The sequence below is a fragment of the Parasteatoda tepidariorum genome, chromosome 1 (assembly GCF_982258835.1).
Source record: "Parasteatoda tepidariorum strain Cologne lab strain chromosome 1, Ptep-v5.0, whole genome shotgun sequence".
NCBI classification, from domain to species: domain Eukaryota; kingdom Metazoa; phylum Arthropoda; class Arachnida; order Araneae; family Theridiidae; genus Parasteatoda; species Parasteatoda tepidariorum.
In genome coordinates, this window is record NC_141755.1 from 133,970,600 (window position 1) to 133,992,381 (window position 21,782).

At 27.6% G+C, this 21,782-nt stretch overlaps 1 protein-coding gene across 3 annotated transcripts in view; it reads right to left on the reverse strand.

The window, feature by feature from the left end:
- LOC147817007 (uncharacterized) overlaps positions 1 to 11,327 on the reverse strand; it is a 48,860-nt gene extending 37,533 nt beyond the window's left edge. Inside the window, exon 1 of one of the 3 annotated variants that reach the window (XM_087153541.1) lies at positions 872 to 11,327. The gene's annotated coding sequence lies outside the window, so the exon portion shown is untranslated. The remainder of the gene's footprint in view (positions 1 to 871) is intronic. The other 2 variants (XM_087153544.1, XM_087153535.1) reach the window with 2 other exon arrangements.
- Positions 11,328 to 21,782: the final 10,455 nt, after the last annotated feature.

The window sequence follows — 21,782 nt, forward strand, 5'->3', positions numbered from 1 at the left end:
GAAAGAACTTAATAACGAAAGGATTGAAGAAAAGTTGGACTGTAGATATTGTTTGAGTTACGTGTTTTATTTGTATGATAAAGAGTCAATATTCTGACCCGTTTACAAAACGTGAATCAGTGCGCGTTTTTTTTTTTTTTTATAAAAAAATTTATATTCAAAACCAGATTTCTCTATAACTATTTGTCTATTTCGTTGAAATTTTCTACATGGTAATTTAAAATTATTTCTTTAAAATTATGTATAACTTCGTATACCTGACGATTCGAACTTTTATCAAACATTAGTAAATAAGATGATAAATAATTATTTAAAATACTTTGTTGCATGGAATTGTCATTGGATAAATGAATTGCATAATTGAGTACAAAAATTATTCACTTTGTTTAAAAAGTTCTAGAGATCTGACAAAATACACAAAAATTAAAATAAATGCTCCAGGGTTCAAATTTCGGCCAGCTCTCCTGATCAAATTATTGAAACATTTTTTTCCTGATTCTGACTATCCCCACCCCCATATTTTATGGGTCCGGAATCCAAATCAGTAGAGGACAAAATGTTTATTCAGAGAAATTGCGTTTTTGTATCAGATTTCGTAACTGGAAATATCATCTGCACTAATTAATTAGCATATTAAAAATTTGACCCTTGAGCCATTAAGATTGAGTCATATACTACGTAAAAATGCGCCCATTAGTTCAGTTTTTCTTTCCATTTTGACTAATTGTACCATTTTAAAAATACTACATTTTTCTGAATTCTAGTGGATTTCACTCAATAGTAAATAAAATATCCTTTTATTTAATTTAGTTTTTATGTAAATGGGTCTTAAATTCTTATGAATTCATCACTATACAATTGTTAAACTTACCTAACATACAAAAAGACTAGTTTGGATAATTTTTCGAATATTTCTGCTCTCTTCATCTATGCATACGAATCCATACGAATCATCATCCATACGAATAAGATCAGAGAACACTAAACAGCGACTTCGATAAGCTAAAAAAATCTATAATATTCATTAGTTTCTCCTGTAAAAAAAATTTAATATTAAAATCATAAATGAAATACTTAAAAAGTAGACAATGCACAACAATTTTTAAAGAGTAAAAAGTAGACATATGACTATCGATGTAGTAAATTTGATAGTCAATCGACAACAATTATTTTCTCTTAAATTTGGCGATTATAAAATTCTTTTTGCGTATTTTCTTTCACTAAGCGCAACCGTTTGCGGTTGATAACACAACACGTTAATATCACTAATTTGTAAAATAATATATACAAATTTTATAGACAAATCTCAATTCTTTGATTCGTTTTTGCTAGACGTATGTGATAAGATGTTTGATAATCAATTTTTTGACCATTAGATCAATCAACTTATTTACATATTTACTGCATTATATACATATTTGTTTGAAACATGAACTCAGAAGGCATTAAAAACATTCCATTATCCACATTTACTTAAAATATTACTGTCTGTTTTATGTAAAGCACAAAACAGAATAAATAAAGTTAGCTACACATACAGAAGAGTTCTTTCATAGACTAATAATATAGGTAGACTGCTCATCTATGATTGCCAATTGGCGACCAGGAAGTTTCTTCAACAAACCTAACTGAGTTTGGGTAGGGGCGGACTAAGCAATCGCTAGGGAGTGCCAAATAAAATGGGCAGAAAATTCATTCGTGATTTCTTTAAAAATATTACAAAAAAATTTTTTTAACTTTTCATACGTGTTTCTTTTAATTTTTTTGACACTCTGTTTTCTGATAATTTCCATTAAAAAATTTCATAGGCGATTAATATTTTCTCTAATGCTAAAGCAAGGTAAATTATTGCTAGTAGAACTCAACGCGAAAGTAAGATGGAAAAAAAATCAATATTTTTTAACAAAAGTTACTGTGTCAAGATGTTTTGTCTGAGATAATCACTAGACAAATCAAAATGAAGTTTTTTTTGATTTTTCACAAACTTATTTATGATTGTATAATGCAACGAGTATTTAATAACACGTTTTTTAAAAAAGAAAGATTAGTGCTTTAAAGTTATTTTTAAAATTTATTTTTATATTCACTTCAATAAAGTTGAATACAAAATAATTTTATCAATATTTTCTTTAAAGACAATTTTAAGACTTAAAAGCTGCATTTTTAATAATCTCCTTATTGAAAAAATTATGAAAATTTGCACGAAATTATTTTGAAAACTTGTAATTTTTTGTTCAATATTTTGTCTTAATTTAGATAAAAATTCAAGATATAACCAAAACTCTCCAAGTTTATATTATAGCTTGCTTTACTTAGTTGCTTTACTAGTTTGGGGTCTTTGAAATTAAAAATTTAATAAAAAATGTAAAAGGAATTTAAACAAACGTTCAATAATCAAATTTTGGTTTTGTATTTAGCTATTTAAACCGAAACTTTATAAAAAAATAGGGATTTCATAATAAAATATTTCTTTATTAAATTCAAAATTCGATTGAAAACAATTAGATTGAAATTAAATTTATGAAATATTTATTTGAAAGAATAATTATACTTTGTCCAAACTCTTCACAGTTACAAATTCTTTTCAATTACCTACATTATATTTTGCTCCGCATGAGTAAATTTTACTTTTTCCTTGTTTTAATTTTAATTTTACTTATTTTAATTTTACTCAAATTAATTTTACTTATTTTAATTTTACTCAATTTAATTTTACTTATTTTAATTTTACTCAATTTAATTTTAATCTTTTTAATTTTACTAATTTTAATTTTACTCATTTTAAATTTACTTCCTTTTATTTAATTTTATTTTCCTTCATTTTTCTTAAAGAAAATCTTACAATTTTAATATAGACGAAACTTACCGATTAAGTAAATTTGTTACTCATAAAGTTTAACATTTATAACTCAACTTAAAAATATATAAGTTGACTAGTTGCAGAGAAAAAAAATTAATAAAATCGTTGAACATTGAAAAATAACTGTCAATTTTTTTTTTTTTAATTTATTTATTTGCTTATTTTTTTTCAGATTAGCTTTTCCATTTGTTTAACCCACATAAAATTATTTAAACGAAACCAACCAAAAAAATATGTCTTCTAAAAAAATATTTTCGCTAAACTTGAAAACCATTGAATCTTTCTAAAAAAATAATTATTCCCGGAGCCTGGTTTGATTAATTTAATGTGATAAAGGGGGAAAGATAATTTTTCAGGGTAAGTTTGTTTTAAGAGGAAGGGTGGTTTTTACGATTGGGGTAACAGTCTAATCCGATTTTATTTGTCTATGGGTAATTTTAAACTCCTGATTTGAATGTTAAGCTAACAATCACTTTTTCTAGAAGCTTTCTATTTCGGAAAACACATATTACAAAACATATTTGAGAGGACTAATATAAATTATAAATACTGAAGGCATATAATAATAACTCAATTGTAATAGATTTACACAATTATAAGTTCTTAATTTGCATAACTTTGGTCTCAGAAGAGCACTTTAAAAGCTCTTTAGAGAACAAGTGCAATAGTATCATTAAAACCACAAATCCGAAATTACTTTTTTTTATAAATTGGAACAAAAATTTAAGGTTTTTAAAATCAAGGAATTAAAACTAAAAATAAATAAAGAAGTGCCAACTTTCTAAACTAGATATCAGTAATATACAATAATATATGCAATATACAATAATATATATAACCTAAACATATATAACATATGAAATAATATGTATAACATAAGTAAATTTCAAATTAACTACTTAATTCAATATAGGTATATACCTACTATTAATGATATTATGTATATTTAATACTTAATTGATACTTTTTTCGAATATTTGCTGTAAACGGAGAAAAAAAAGATAATTGTTTTCAGCAGATTATTCGGAAAATATTATCGCAAATAATACCAAGCTGTAATATCGTTATTTAGACTAAAAGAAACTTCAGTTATGGATAAATTGCAATAGTTGGCGCTTCTTTAAATAGAAGAAATAAATAGAAAGTTTCAAAATATAGAGCTAGTTTACTTCTTAATTGTATCAAAGATTTATTTTTTAATTTTCCGAAGCCAAAATTTTTACATTTCTTAAATCTTAGAAAGATTTTAGGATGTTTTATTCCAGTCTAATTAAAATGAAAATAAAATTGGAAAATAGGTGCTAATGAGCCTCCTCAACAACTTTCATACACGCATTTAAGTTCGTAAATGCTGAAAATGTGTAAAAGTAGCGTTTCGTTGAACACTATAAGTTTCTCAATTATAAAATGACATCTTAAAAACTTGTGTTTAGAACTGGAAAATATCGCCAAGATTTTTTTTTAAATTTAAATATTTACTAACAAAAAGAATTCATTCATATAAACAAACTACTACATTTAACAAACTTGTTTCACTCTTTTCGAAAATTTTTGCTTGTTTGTGCTGCATGTGGTTGATTATGAAACTTTTTATTTAAAACTCACGTTTTAAAACAATTTAGACAAAAATATCATCCTCTAATCATAAACACATAATGAAAAAAAAATTTATGTATTTACATGACACGATATTGTAAATGCGCAAAAGTCACAATTACAAAAAAGATTCAAAATTAAATAATAGTTTTACTCTTTTAAATCCAGGAAAGAAACAAATATTCGATTGAATCAATTACTAAAATTTTCCTATTGAAACGTCTTAAACTGGTAAAACGCGCGCAATACATGAAATAAAATAGAATCGTTTTTTCCTAATAATTCATTGTAACAATGTAAATACACAAATGTAACAATCAGCTTTTAATGAATAAATTTCTTAGTTATAACTTTTTAATCAAAGGAAGCAGCAGCTTTTAAATATTTTTTAATTGAGAAGATTTTGATGGTTAATTTAGTTAAAACATTAAATAAAAGAAAGTAAATTTAATGTTCTTCTAAGATACATTTTAGGCGCATAATATTCTGTGTGTGCAAAATCGAAATTCGAAAATAACAGATAAGACATTTTGGCTTCCTTTTTAAGATATTCAATTTAAAACCATCTCGTGGGAGATAAAAGCCATGATTTTTATTACCAAAAAACTCAAACTATTTAGAATGACAGCGAGTCCACTGCAAGTATTTTTTTTCCGTCTACACAAGCATTCCTTTTTCATATTGTAATGTAAAGCAAATCTCTTGAACAAATCATTATTTTCAGAAAGGTATTTTTAAATAATGATCTGAATCAAGCAATTCTGAAACCATCAACTGTGATAATTGAATACTTATTCAACCATCATAATTAATATTCACAAAATGAAAACTTTCCATACTCATGTATTAAAAAACTTATAAGGAAAATTGTTTCAAATAGGAAAACAATGAATACTGTGAAGAGTATTTCAATATAGAAATTAATCAAAATAGATAATCCAGGTCTTATGAAAACAAACTTGCATTTAAGTTTTTAAAGAAATTTTATTCCATTTAAGGATTTATTTTGATTACCTTAAAAATTTCAACAACACAGTGAGGATTTGTAGAAAACTTTGCAGTTTTTCAAAGCATGGAACATAAATACATATACAAAAATTTATTGAAAGAATGTTTCTGCACTTAAGAAAGCTGTTTTTATTGCATCTGTTTCGAAATAGAAATAGAAAGACAACTTCTTCTCTTTTAAAAAAAAAGTAAGATGATTAATACTGTGAGATATGCATAATTTGTAAAATAAATGTAAGGATCATAACTTTTAGCCACACACATTTTTTGTGCTCGGTTTTAAAGCAAAATACAATTTTGCGAACAAATAGTTTTATATGTTGTGATTTAAAATAGCTGCAAAACTTCTTTAAATTTAGAGCAGAAACTTTCAATTTGGAAAAACAAATGCATTGGAATTTAAGTTAGGAAAACATTCTATTTTTACTCTTTAATCAAACGACTATAATAGCAGAAAGAAATTGAGGTACAATTTTTTTGAATGGATTTTTTCCAGGTAGGTTGGTTTGATTTAAAAATCAATATCCATAAAAATTCATTAAAGTAACACATATAATTAATGAAACTTTTTGGAAAATATTTCCTTCTGAGGGCATTTGTTTTTCCATACATTAAAAATATCAAAAATCTAACTACATAATAAGAGTGAATAGAAAACTCTAGAATATTACACCCATGAAAAAACAAATATTACTGGATTTTTCTTTCAAATCAGTTTAAACTTTCCTTTTTCAAAAAAAATTTTTCAACAATGCAAATTGAATATGTTTTTAATAATATGTTTAATAATATATTTTAAACAATACAAATCAAATACATTAAGTAAAAATGAATAATGGAAAAACATTTCTAATTAATTCAACTTTCCACTTATACAAAATGAATATTTCTATTTCCATTATTATTAAAAGCCAGATATTAAATTTTTTTTGAACAAGTCATATTTGTTTAATGGAGTAATAATTTTAAGTTTTTGGGGGCCATTTTTTGTAATTGAATAAAATCTTAACTAATATCTAAAAAGTCACCGAGAATAGAGTTGAAAAATTAGTTAATACGAAAATACTGTGTAACGATAAGAAACCGTCCATCTTCATTTTTATGGGAGAAATCCGAATTTATTGCAGAGACATCAGACATGATGGAATTTATTCCAAAAACACTTTCGAACTATTTAAAAAAACATAATATAAACAATAATTGAGCCTTAAAATTTGTTTTGACATTTACATATTTATCAATTATTTCCTTAAAAAGAATCAAAATTAAAATTCTAGTCGTTAAAAGTAAATATTATAGAAATTTATTAAGCATGATTTACGCCAATAATTACTGATGTAAATGAAGATGGACGTCACTGGGGCACCCGGGTGCGTGGAGCCCGTATTTGCTTAACACTACAATTTAAGCCGATGAAGTAACAACTGAAGATCCATGGAAGGGACTGTTTATGTACATGAAAGCTGGAATGTCAAGGTTAGTGAATTTTTCAGGATTAAAATTTAGAAAAAAATAAAACAAAATGTTAATTTTTGATGTTGAGAAAAGTAAATTATAAAATCTGGTTGGACAAGAATCGCTTTTTCCTCACTAAGTCTTGTCTTATTCACGATACTTTTCTTAGTTCTTCTCGTTTATGCATGGATATGAACCATTTTTTCCAAACACGGCCCATCTTCACTGAGTAAAAACTCTCGTGAAGATTTCTCATGTTAATGATTTGTCAAAAATTAGTAACCCTCATATGGACAACATGACGATCCAATCGAAATTTTTGTAAAAAAATGGACATAAGCCGTTCTTCTCTTTTGATCTTCAATTTTCTTTTTCCTCTTATTGATTTGATCTTCAATTTTCATAGTTTTTTTTTTAATATTTAAAAGGTAAAAAATTTGACTTTTAAACTTCAAAAATTTCTTTAAAAATTTGCAAATAAATTTTAAGACTTTCTGAAATTAGAAGTATTAAAATTTTGAAACTGATAAATTAAGAAAAAAAACAGAACATTTTATTTATTTTCTGATTTAAAAAAATTTATTTTCACTCTTAAATGAGAATGTTTTTTTTTCAAGATAAGTACACATGAACAAAAGCTATTCAAAATGTGAGTATTAAAAAAAGTGAAAATTCAGAATACAGTAAAAAAAAAAATTCACATTGTAGGGTTAAGCAAACCCCCTGGGGGAAATTTTGATTTAGTTTGAAGAACAATTAGCTAAGTCAAACACACCTTCTAGTATAAAAAAAAACTTAACCTTTTGAGGTTCGGATTCCAGCTTTGGAGTTTACTGTTTCGCGTGTGCTTTAAAAAATATCCCTAATAAACAAACAGATCATAACAGTCTCATCGGGATTATACAAACGGGACACTTTTCTTTATTATTTCTTACATATTCCTTCTTTGATTATAGTTACTATATAGCTCTATGTAGTTGCTTTTTGCCTTCTGAGTTCCGTTCAAAGTTACGAGGATTTATAGACAAAACATTAAATCTATAAAAATTGCTTTGTGAGATTCCACGTCGATTTTGCATGTCGTTCAAAATGCAGGAAAAGCAATTCGTGGAATTTGTCAATTATTCGCATTTGTAATCAAACATATATTACGAAACTCTAATTTTAACTGTAACGCTATTATACTGACTAAATATGATGATTCCAATCAGATTTCCAATCAGATTATAAGTAAAAAATATTTTTTAATATAAAATTTTAAAATGGACATTTAATTGATTATGCATTTTCAAGAAAATTTCAAGCCCTGGATTAATAAGCAGAAATAATAAACTGTAAAATAACATGCATAAAATATGAATAAAAAGTAAGGTATAGGTATACAACGCGTAATTAAAATCTAGTTATTAGAAATAAATAAAATCTATGGACAGAAAGGTGAAAAGCAATTATGATATAAAGCTAAAGAGAAAAAAGAAATGATTATTTAAAAAAGAAACAATCGAAATTAATAATATTTATTAAAACTGGAGTAGCAAGCTTAAAAAAAAATAACCATAAAAAATAAATCGGGAGATTTAAGAAAAAAAAAATATGCAAAAGGAAGTAAATATGCGGGGAAAAAATTTTAAATATACATCTGAAAAATACCCCCCCCCCTCCCATTTTGATATTATACATTAATATGAAAGTAATTCAAGAAGTAAGTTAAATTTAGTATTTTCGTAGGAAAAGGAAGGAAAAAAATTTTGAGTGCGGCCTAATGTATACTCTTTGAATATCTATCGCAGCCTCTCATCAATGGAATATCACAGATCATACATATGAAAGCACTACTTTATGAAAGCACCATCGAGGAAACTGTGGTAGAGTGTGACACCCTATAAATTTCAGGGTTCTTCAATGATCAATGATGCACTCATGGAGAAGTACGTTCATACATTTGCCTCCCCGACACACCATTGACTGAGGCAATGATGAATATTCCACACGTTACCCGGGGCATATGCAACTGGGAGCATCACATCTGATACGCCCAGGCTACTTTTGCAAATATACAAAATTTGATTTACTTTTTGAGTTACTTCTGTTTACTTCCTTTTGCAAACAGTAACCATGAATTTTAAATTTAATTGCCCGATAAAGAAAACAAAAAAAGGGAATTTGTATTGTATTTAAGGTCTAGATATTTTTTTTTTGAGTTCATTGAGTTGACCAAGAAACTCCATAACTTCATTCATGATGGGGAAAAAATGGAGTTTTTCAGGGGCGCATTCTTAATATTCGTGTTAGAAACCCTTCTTATTTTTTCTAGCATTCGAAACAAGCAATCGAACATTCTTATTTTGATTCTCCCTCACACCATCTCGAATTCTGTCACTTTCATTGTCCACCGTTGTTACATTTTTCTTTCTTTCTCTCTCTTTTTGTCATTGACCCACTGTTTTTATGCTAATCACTCTTTTCATTGCTATTCCTAACCTTTTCACTGATAAGAAAATGAAAGAGGGAATTTTCTTTTGAAAATGGATCGTTGGCATACACCCAGTCTTGCTTATTTAATAGTGTTACATTTCATTAATTTAAAACAAGTGTTAAGAATATATTAACCTTGTGTATTAAAATTAAACATAAATAAATTACGTCTAGTTATTCCTTTCAATCAATTTTTAAGCAATCTTGAAGCCTCCTTCTTTGGTGAAAATTAACCTGATATTATTTGTAAATACTAATTGGACGCAATTTCAGTACTGCATCTCAAATCTAGAAAATATTTTCTTGTACTAATTTGATTATCACACGAGCTCAGGGGTCCAGACCAGCGCCCCAAGCAAGCATTAAGCATGTATAGTGCACACCATTTGAGCTCAGTCAACAGGTTCAAATAAATTCATTGTCAGAAACAACCTATCCTTGTATGATACATATTTAGTAGTCAGAAACTACCATATAAGTATGATAGAGAAGGGGATAAATAAGCGAGGAAATTTTATCCAAGCGATTATGAATATTGAAGGCGAAAATATTTTCCCCTCAAATTTATGGAATTTCCCGGTTTCGCTGTATTTTACTGGCTTGTTAAGAAACAATTTGGTGAGAAAAGGTTAACTCTTCTAGATCTAGCTCCCTACTAACAATATTTTCTTTTCAATCTAGAAATTTCATTATATTCTAAAACATCATAAGAAATAGTTTAAAATTTTTAATAACAACATTATAGGTTTAAGCAACAATTGATTACATATCGAACATTAAATCTGGAATAATATGAAGCTTTGAAATTCTTTCTCTTAGGTAACGTAAGCAATCTTAACATTCACGCTGCGTTATCGATGCTTTTTTGTATCATCTTGCAAGAGAAGGCAAATATCCAATACCAATCCTAGCAAAAATGTCATGTTTAATAACAATAATTGTTGAAAAAATCCAATATTGATTTCCATACAGTTGACTCGTTTGAACTGAAGAAAAATTAAAATGGTGTTTACGATATTCAGATTAACACACTCAACAATGAGAACGAGTGTTAACGGATGCAAACCATGGACTGAACAATTAATAAAAATACTATATCTATTTTCATAAACAACCTTTCAGAGATATTTTCTATAAAGAATGTCTAAAATTGTCCAAGAATTTCAAAATCGAACATTATCTAAAACTATGAGAAAAGATTTCATATTTTTGTATTTATTAAAATATTTCATTAGTAATCTAATAGGAAATTGAACACTTTATTTTTGACCTTATCAAAAATAAAAAAATATATAAGTATGAACTAACAAAATTAGTACATTTAAAGTTATTTGACAATTGTTATGGGTGAAGTTTACGCGATCAACCCAAATTAGACAAAACTCAGAGAAAAAACCAAATTTGACTATCCAAAATTTTTGGAAAATAATGAAAGGAATTTATTATATTTATTCTCAATTTTCTTTAGTTTTAAAGTTTTTAGCTAAATAAAAAAATAAGTTTTAGTTAGTTTATATATCTGCAAATTAGATCCGAATTTTAGATGAATCAAAAAATTTTGCATCTACAGAGGTAGTAATCCTCCCTCCCCCTCATAGTACTTAATAGTTACCCTTTTTCCAAAATTTTCTTTTTTTTTCTTCATTTCTAACATATAAAAATTGAAGTTTTCTACAATTGCAAGACATGCAAAATTATCTGAAATATTTTTCTTTAGTTTTAATTTAGTACATAACGAACAATTTATTTTTGCTTTTCTGGCAATTCAGCTATATATTTTTGATTGAAAATTAGTTTAAAAACGTTTTAAAAAAATAGCCTGGTTGAAAATGGATAGCTTTGGTAACAACAGTTAAATGTTGAAACTTTCTATCTTTTCAAAGACAACTTTTCTATTTCTCCCTAGAAGTAAAAAAAAATCTGCAGTGCCCGTGACCAAGCTGCACGGTTTCTGAGAGAGATTATATATATATATATATATATATATATATATATATATATATATATATATATATATATATATATATATATATATATATATATATATATATATATATATATATATATATATATATATATATATAGCTTTTGAGACATTTTTTCCTCCTGTAGTTGCCGATTTGCAAATCGTTCATTTGCAAATCGTTCATTTGCAAATTTATTTTGAATAATTTGAAACAGAAGTTTACTAAAAACTTCAGTCAAGCTTGTTTCGAGACTTAACATCTAGTTTTATTTACAATGTAATCATGAACCGAGGAATGAAATTAAAATGTATCTTACGTAGCTGTCAAATACTGAAGGTTTATCCAAGCTAAATTACTTGCAGGGCCATTTATTAATTGCTTCATTTCAAACTAAGGTAAGCCAAAAATCAAGCAACTTGAAGTTATAAAAACAAAAGAATAGGAGACATCATAAGTTCAATTCTCCTCTTTTTCTGGGTCTAATCTGCTAGTTATTTATTAGTTTCTAGTGGGCCATTGTGCAGAAATATTTGCGATGATTTTAGTGTACTTGCCGAAATCCTCCCCATTCAACGGATAGTGGTAACTGATTTTGTTAAGCAAGTAGTATTTAATACTGTTAAAGGATCTCAAAATAATTTTCAATAAATGTAGAAGAGCTGTTTATAACATGTATTAATTATTTTTTTCAAAACCAATACTGTTTATCAAAACCTTTTGATTTTTTAACCCTTAAACTCTTTCTAAAAAAATTATAAGACTTTATCTTAACTTTAAAAAAATGCTATTTAAAGTTATCACACCAAATACAACTGCAATTTATACTTATGAAATATTTAACTCTTTTTAGTAAAATGTATTTAAAGGAACGTCACGCTACAAACATTAGATTAAGTTTTCATAGTTCAATTAATAACCTATTATTAGAATTAATTAGTTCAATTAGCCGGATCAATTGCGAATTTTTAGCTGCATTATTTTCCTACTAATCATGGGATTCATCATTAATGAGGATGGGCCTCTACGATAAAATTAGTAAAAATTTGTAAATAATGTTCCATTTAAGCGGGTAACTAAATAGTACATTTTAATCATTCTAGTTATTTTACATGATGTCATTTAAATCAATGATTTTGAAATTCTTTCAAATTGATAATAATGTTCAATATGATTTTTTTATGACTTTGAAGATGAATATCAAAATATTTTACAATATTATATCAAAATAATATTTTAATTATAATTAATTAAATAATAAGAATCCTACTTGTGCACAATAAAATTTTATTTGCCGTTATCATTTGATTTTTTAAATATTTTTAAGGCCACTTTCATAAAAACAGTAATAATTTGACAAACGTAAATATCAATTATATTATTGCTTCAAATCACTATAAATCAGAAAATATCTACTTTACAAAAATAGATGAGCAACCATTCGAAGCTTTCAACTTGTATGCTTATTTTTAGCAATAAGAGTAGAATAAAAAATTATAGTAAAGTTTTCTCCTTTTGAGAAAAGAAGAACAATTTTAATTTATTTTTTAATTTTGTTTTATTGCTATTTTTATTTTTAAAATATAGAAACGGTAACTAAAATCTGTTGATAAGTTATCGTTGCTTTGTTTACTTGACGATCTTGTGTTTTAAGACAACCTTTCTGAGAACGGATTGTTTGAATAAATAAATAAAATAAAAAATAATAAGGAGTTTAAGAAAATTTGAATTAAAAAATGGCAGTTTTCTTCATTAAGAAATTTTACCTTTTAAAAAACAACTGCAAATTTGTTTTGCACCAGAGATATAAATATTACCGGTCTAAAACTCTTTTCCATTAATCAAGATATTCGGAATATATTTGTTTTGAAAACTATTAATCTTTAAAAAAGATGAATCTGAAACTTTTTTTTTACTAATAAGGTGCACCAATATAAAGCGTGTCAGGAGATATTTTTTTCTCCTTTTAATAATGAAAAATAAAAACGCATAAAAAGACTCATAATATTTAGTTTCTGGGACTTTTAAAATATTTTCCGTCCTGATGAACGATGCCGTTAATGATCTGTATATTCCCAGTTTCTCACTTTCTACCCTTTTGCAGTGAATTGATGTGAGAAGTTTTCTCACCTATTGTGGGAGGCAGCAATCAAATTCATAAGTGAATAACACTCCTAAAAAAATTGATTAAGGGGACTGGACAATGTGAATTTAAAACAAAAAAAATTGTGCAATTTTTTCCAATAATTTTGAATTTTTTACAAGATATTGTCATCACTAATTTGAGTTTGTTTCAGAAATTTTATAAAACTCTTAATTTGTTAAGTTATATTCTTTTTCTAAAAAAAACTAATGAGTTTTAAATAATATTTTAGAAAAAATATTTGAAAGAAATAGTAAGTATATAAACACTTAATCTGAATAAGTGTTTTGAGGATAAGTGCAATTATCTAATGGAAATGTTTCGCATGGCAAATATTTTCAATATCACATGACAAATATGTCAATAGTTGGTGAATATTTTAAAAATTAATATCGAAAATATATTTATTTTACATGCGTTTCATATTAATAAAATTATTAATTTTTTTTTTACAAAAAAGTATAATCCGCGTTCTTGTTTATAATTTCTAAATAGAACACTTGTCATTAAGTACTGTCTAAGGAATGACATTATTCTCCTTCTAAAATTCCAAAGAAATTCTTTCTTTTAAAAAAATATTAGCGCAAAAGAAACCTTTCAGTTTTATGTTATTTATAAGCTATTACTTTGCAAATTACATTAAAATATTAGACCAAGACAGTAGCTATAAATTAAAAAAAAGTAGTGAACGTAGGACAAAGAATACTTGATTTGAAAGAATTAACTTTTATGTAGAAAAAAATAAAATAAATTACGCATTGAAATGAATAATCCATTCAAATTTATATTTTGCTCTTAAAATGAGCGTGAGAAATAAATTATTTTGTACCTCTTATTTTCTCAAACTTGTTTTATATCACTGTATGATTTCATTGCATTGAGCACGCAGCGATGTTTTGGCTGTAAGAGTGTCTGCAGCACTTGTGCTATTAAACCCAACATTCAACAACAACGATAAAAGAAATACTAATAAACAACATTTAATTAATCAGTAGTAGGAAATATAGTATTAATTATGTAAGTATGGCTGAGCACATGCTACAACGTAACACCGTTAATTAACACCATTAATTTTCTTTCTTAAAAGTTAAGAAATAGTTTATACAATCATTATTACTAGTTGAGACATTTAAAGTAGTTTTCTAAAAAGATGAATTGCACAGGTCTTATGAGCTATATTTGTTGATCAATAGGTTATACTATTGATTCTTTAAAAAAAACATAATCATTGATTTTATTTATGTATGCATTTAAATTTAAAATTTTTATATATATATATATTTTATATTTATATATATTTTAGGTAGGATATTATAAAACGCACCAAATTAGACTTCATACTAGAGTAGATAATTTGAAATTGCCCAACCATATTTAATAAAACTACATTGTTTTAACAAAATTATAAATTAATGGTACAAATAAGTTATTTTTCTAGCATTTACTTTCTCAAAAATTTCACCTCTTATTAGTCTTTTCCTTTTCAAATTTAATTTGGCAAATTTCATTTCATTAAATCTCTTAAGTTCTCAAACAAATCAATGAATTTGCAACTTCAAAAAGTTATTCAGAGAAGTGAAATCATTCGATCCAGCCAGATTGCGTACGCCCACTTAATATAAACTTATTAAATTTGAGGAACACAAATCTCTGGTACTTTTGTAAATTTTAAACAAGAAAAAGAATCCGAAAATTCTTTTGAAACATTTTTTTCCTTATTACTCTAAAGGGTTCAAAACTCATGAAAACGTATTGGCAATTTCTTGGATTTTGCATTTTTATTATTTTAAAAAAGACCCTAGTACTTTAACACAATTTCCTATATCGGAAGAGTATCGAGAATTTGTATAGATTTATCACTAAATCAGTTTTATTAAGTTTAACAGTCACAAATTCAGAAAATAACACCTCATTGGCAGTTCTATGGATTTTGCCTTTTCTTTATCGCTCCAAAAAAAGCAAAATACGTTTACTAGAAGGAACTTCTCACAGATATTTGCAACAACGCTGAGAGTAATATTATTTAAAATGCTTTATGCATTTACCAATTAATAATGCTTCATTTTGAAATAACATTTTTAATTTTCAGATTTCTTACACTAACAATAAAAAAAATATAAAGGGAGGAAAGAAACTGAAAAACCATACGTGTGGATTATTTTCGTGAATTTCAAAAAATTTGGGTAAAAATACAGCAAAAAGACTTTCTTAAGAAAAGTTTAAATGCAAAATTTGTCGTTTTATATAATGTTGAAATGACAGTTTGCAGGTAAAGCGTCAATCACAAAGAAAAGAGATTTTACAAATTTAATATATTATTAAGTGTATTAAAATTATTTGAAATAAAGAAAATAGAAAAAAATAGAGATAAGTCGTTTGTACTTATGTTTGATCCGTTTAGAGAAATCTATGTTGTTAAGCTCATCAATCAGTTGATAATGGTAAATATTCTTCTAGCAGTCTTTTATTATACTTAGTTAAATGGTTTCATGAACACAGTAAAGTATATAAAATACCAAAACATATTGGTTTCGTTTCAGAGATGTGTGTAGATAGATTTACTAGCAGCTTAAAAATACTAAAATTTGATGGTTTAGGAACGCCCAATAAGCTTAAATTGAGCGTTAACTAGTTAAATTTTAATTATTGGTTATCAACAAACTAAAGCGTTTCTAAATTTTTTGTAAAAAAACCTGACATTTGTAAAACATTTTTAACTCCTTTGAAAAAATGATTAATTATTAATTCACAAGTTAAGAAAGAATTGACAGTTCCTTGTTTAAATAGAAGTGCTTTTAATTGCAATAAATTTTCATTGCATTCAAGCTCTAAAAATATTGATTAGTACACTATTAAGAGAATAAAAAGGATTTTACACAATAAGTTTTAAAAATGATACATTTATGAAATATTGGTTTCTTTTTGACTATATGATTAACCAACCAACGACATAAAACTCTAACAAATTTGCAGTAGTTTAAGGAAAAAAAATTACCGTTCACCACTGTAGTTTATATACTGGTCAAATGCTAAACCATAGGGAGGACACAGATTTAAATTAAAAATATAATTATACTTGAGATATTTTTATTAAGCTGTAATAATGCCTATGTTTAGCAGAGACCATCAATTGCTGTTATAATTATTGGTTTAATAATTAAAAGCAAGCATTGAGCTCATTAACATTAAAAATTCAGGGTACTTGTTTCTTTCTGCCAGTTTTTCTAACTTGGAAATAGTTAAAAAAAATTTATAATAGGAACAAGCGCGAACTTTTTAATTAGTCAAAAATTCAGTTTTAATCATTGGTAAAATATAAGATCAAAGAGAGGAAGCACGTTTAAACAAGAAAAACGTTATATTTAGAATACTAATTCTCTTTAAGAAATGTGACTCTTCAATTTAAAAAGTCACATGTATAAAAGTAGTTAAAAAGTCTAAGTTAACCCATTAATTACAACCCAAAATATGATATAGATACCCATTGCCAAACTGAGAACAAACTGCTTTTTTCCGTTGATTTTTTACACTTTGAAGTGAATACCTTCCGTACATAGTCAGTAATGTTTATTTTAATATTTTAATCTAATAATTTTAAGTAAATGTATTTAACTAAAACATTTTCGAAATAAATGTCTGAGAAACTGAGTTTTAAAGTTTGAACTAAAAATAAAAAACGTAAAAATATATTTTGTATGGTAGTTACTCTTATTCACAAGTTTTGAAAAAGTAATGAATGAGTTTTGCAAAAATGTGAAAAAGAAATCAAACTATGAATAATTATCATTAATTACTGCAGATAAATTAAACATTCAACAACAATTATTTAGTAATAAAATTTTAAAAATAACAGTACATGATTAGTTCTTTCATTAAAAAATATTTTATTTCAGAAATCTCATGAATGAGTAAGGAGCCTTAAAAATTTCAAAACGATATAATAGTTTTGGGAAAATTTAATATTTTAAGTACTTTTTTGCTTAGCGAGCATCTTTTTTAAAAAAATTTTGATTAAATATTCATTTTTCCTCACTAAAATCATAAAAAAGTGTGCCTCAATAATACAGAAGACATAATACTTTATAAATAAAGTTAAAATAAAAAGCTTAGATTTAGGATATAAACGTTTCACCCAATTCTTGTATTTTTACCCACGGAGACTGAAACAATTTAAAGATCATTTGAGAAACTATTAATGCTTCCTGTTCATCACAAATTGAAATGAAAAACTTTTAAATGTAAAATTTGATAATAAATTTTAGTATATTTGAATTAAATGGATCAAAATTATATTCTTTTATAATTTAAAATTTGGTATTGACAAAAAATGTTCCAAATATCAATATAATCAACTAATAGAACCGAATCCTGGTTCCATAGTAAGGTTTTGATTAGATTCCTTATCCTGAGTCACGTGGTATACAGGTCAGGTATAAAATTATCCCAGGAGTAGATGAATCATTATTTTAAAGGTTCATTACTTTCACATTAATGGCGAATTTTTTTTTCTAAAAAAAATCTCCGTCAATGGCACAGGTAAATGCAACTAGCTATTTAATGCACTCCTTAAAAATAAGATAGATATGTAAATGTTGTAAATCAACATGTCTATTGCATCTTTTCTGAAATTGATAAACATCAGTTATGGAAGAAAACTACTTCAAAAATAAACTATCTATAATAATTATTAATAAATATTAGCTTTCAAGACTTTATTTTGTTTTAGAAAAATTTATAAAATTAAATTTTTGATAATAATTCACAACATTAGTTACAAAAACAATTTTATTTTAGTCAGGGAGGCTGATAAATACACAAAGAAGAAACATTTTCTGCCAATGTCTAGTACGAGTTAAGAAAAAAAACAGACAAAAAAATAAAAAGCTCAAAACTAATAAAAACGTTCATAAAAGTTGAATTGTAAATATTATTAATATGATTATTATTATAATTAGAGGTCGCGGCAAGCACAATACCGTAACTTAGCTAAATCGGAAAAAAAATAAGTTTGTATTTTTACCTATGCCAAAGCATAAGAGGAATTAATGTGATTTTTAATCAACTCATTTTCAGTTTTAAATATTGATTTCTGTTATATTTTAACTTTTATGACAGAAAATGACTTTAATTAAGAAATTTTTACAAATTTTAGGTTTTTGTCAAACATTATAAAAATTTCTCATAAACATTTAAAAAAAAAACATTTCTGGACATTTTTTGTCAATTGGTGTTTCTTATGAAAAGTTACAAAGTTATATAGTTACTATATAGTACTATATAGATAATTGAACAGTAAGGAGTATTTTATTATATATTTATTTACTCTGAGACCTTCTGGAATTCATGCAAGAGGATATCGTGAAAAAGCTTTGCCATCACTTAAGTACAATCGCTTAAGCATGAGCGTGAACAACGCCACAGGAAGAAGAAAAAAAAACAGATTAGGTTTTAGTCAAACAAAAGTTTCAAAATAGAACTTGAATAAAAGTTTAAATTTTGAAATTGTATTTCAAGGTAACAAGTTAAGAAAGTCGGCGCAGAAATCTTATTGATTAATTACCTGCGTATGGAAAAAAGTTTTCACTTCAAAACGAAAGAAAGACTTTCCATCACTCTGTGTTTAAAAGTACTTTGAATTCATAATTTCGTTTTTAGTAATTGGAACAATTAGTAAAACGAGAGGTACCGCTTCGCCCTGTTTTAAAAAGAATTTTAGTAATTTCAAAGTAAATATTTCAAATAACAGTTTCAACTTTCGAAAAACGTCCTCTTAATATCATTTTATCACACTGTTGATCATAGTTAAATATTATGTAAATATCAATAAAAAAGCTTCACAAATCGTTAATTTGATTCAATTTTTTTAAGGGTTCCATTAACCGATTCAAATCAAACGTTCGTTCAAATAATTTTATTTTTTAAAAAAGAGGTTATAGAAAAGAAATATTTTTGTTTATAATAACAATTACAAAGACTATTTTTAATTATAATCATTAAATTACAATAATCATGCACTATTTTCCCTTCAAAAATATTTCCATACAAAAAATAGCTTTAAAATAATATCTCAGAGAAAATATTTTTAGTGATAAAAAAATAACCAAATTAACTAAATTTATTTTTTCTTATATTTGAAGTATAAAGAAGTGCTTTTAAGCCTGTGATTGAACAGAAACGTTTTTGGAATTAAAAATCTCAAAAAATTGTTTCTTAAAAATTTAATTTTTTAAAAAGGCATAAAAATTTCTTTCATGGAAAGATAATGAGCAAGTTTTAGAAAAAGAACATTTTTAGAATAAATTTCTAAAAAAAAATCAAACTATATATTAACATTAATTGCTAAAGTTAACTTAAATATTTACTTACAATCATTTACTAATGAAATTCTGAAAATAACAGCAAATATGACCAATATAAATAACAGTACATGATTAGTTCGCAAATAGATAATCAGAAAAATAATTTGCTTGATAAATCCCTGTTTTCTGATTAATAAAGCTTAAGGGATTATTATAAAACTCCTAAACGGTGTTGTACAAGCTTCATTTTTGTAATGCATTGCATAGTGTGGATTCCTTTTTATAATGAATATATTCTTTGTCATTAAAATCATAAAAAAGGTTTGCATCAAAGTAAAAACTATACGTTAATATATATAAAACTAGAGCAAAAATATTAGTTTCATGCTTATAAACTTTTCACTCATTTTTGTGCATTAATTGGCACACACTTAGAGCTAAAACAATTCGAAAACACTTTAAATAAACGATTGAAGTTTGATTCAAGAATAAATATTTCAAAACTCATATTTCTTATTCATCAAAAATTGAAACAACTTAGTAAATTTAAATTTTTACAACTAAAGGCGCACTTAATTATGCTTAAAATTAATCCATAAATTACATTCTCTTTTTAATCAATAAATTTGGCAGCGTAAAAAATACTGCAAGATATAAATACCCGTTAAAAGAATCTAAATGCAAATCCTACTTCCATAGTAGTATTTTGATTAGATTCCTTATTTGATTAGATTTAGATTTATAGTAATTAACTTGCTCGGTCCAAGCCGGATGCGGATTCGTATTGACCAGCCATGCCATCGCTGGGATACGAACCCGGTCCACCTCAATGGAAAGCGAGCGCTCTAGCCCCTGAGCCATCGCGGCGCAAGATTTCCAGTAATTCCCTGTGGTCGGTCCAAACCGGATGCGGATTCGTATTGAGCAGCCATGCCATCGCTGGGATACGAACCCGGTCCACCTCAATGGAAGGCGAGCGCTCTAGCCCCTGAGCCATCGCGGCGCAAGATTTCCAGTAATTCCCTGTGGTCGGTCCAAGCCGGATGCGGATTCGTATTGACCAGCCATGCCATCGCTGGGATACGAACCCGGTTCACCTCAATGGAAGGCGAGCGCTCTAGCCCCTGAGCTATCGCGGCGCAAGATTTCCAGTAATTACCTGTGGTCGGTCCAAGCCGGATGTGGATTCGTATTGACCAGCCATGCCATCGCTGGGATACGAACCCGGTTCACCTCAATGGAAGGCGAGCGCTCTAGCCCCTGAGCTATCGCGGCGCAAGATTTCCAGTAATTCCCTGTGGTCGGTCCAAGCCGGACGCGGATTCGTATTGACCAGCCATGCCATCGCTGGGATACGAACCCGGTTCACCTCAATGGAAGGCGAGCGCTCTAGCCCCTGAGCTATCGCGGCGCAAGATTTCCAGTAATTCCCTGTGGTCGGTCCAAGCCGGACGCGGATTCGTATTGACCAGCCATGCCATCGCTGGGATACGAACCCGGTTCACCTCAATGGAAGGCGAGCGCTCTAGCCCCTGAGCTATCGCGGCGCAAGATTTCCAGTAATTCCCTGTGGTCGGTCCAAGCCGGACGCGGATTCGTATTGACCAGCCATGCCATCGCTGGGATACGAACCCGGTCCACCTCAATGGAAGGCGAGCGCTCTAGCCCCTGAGCTATCGCGGCGCAAGATTTCCAGTAATTCCCTGTGGTCGGTAAAAGCCGGACGCGGATTCGTATTGACCAGCCATGCCATCGCTGGGATACGAACCCGGTCCACCTCAATGGAAGGCGAGCGCTCTAGCCCCTGAGCCATCGCGGCGCAAGATTTCCAGTAATTCCCTGTGGTCGGTCCAAACCGGATGCGGATTCGTATTGACCAGCCATGCCATCGCTGGGATACGAACCCGGTTCACCTCAATGGAAGGTGAGCGCTCTAGCCCCTGAGCCATCGCGGCGCAAGATTTCCAGTAATTCCCTGTGGT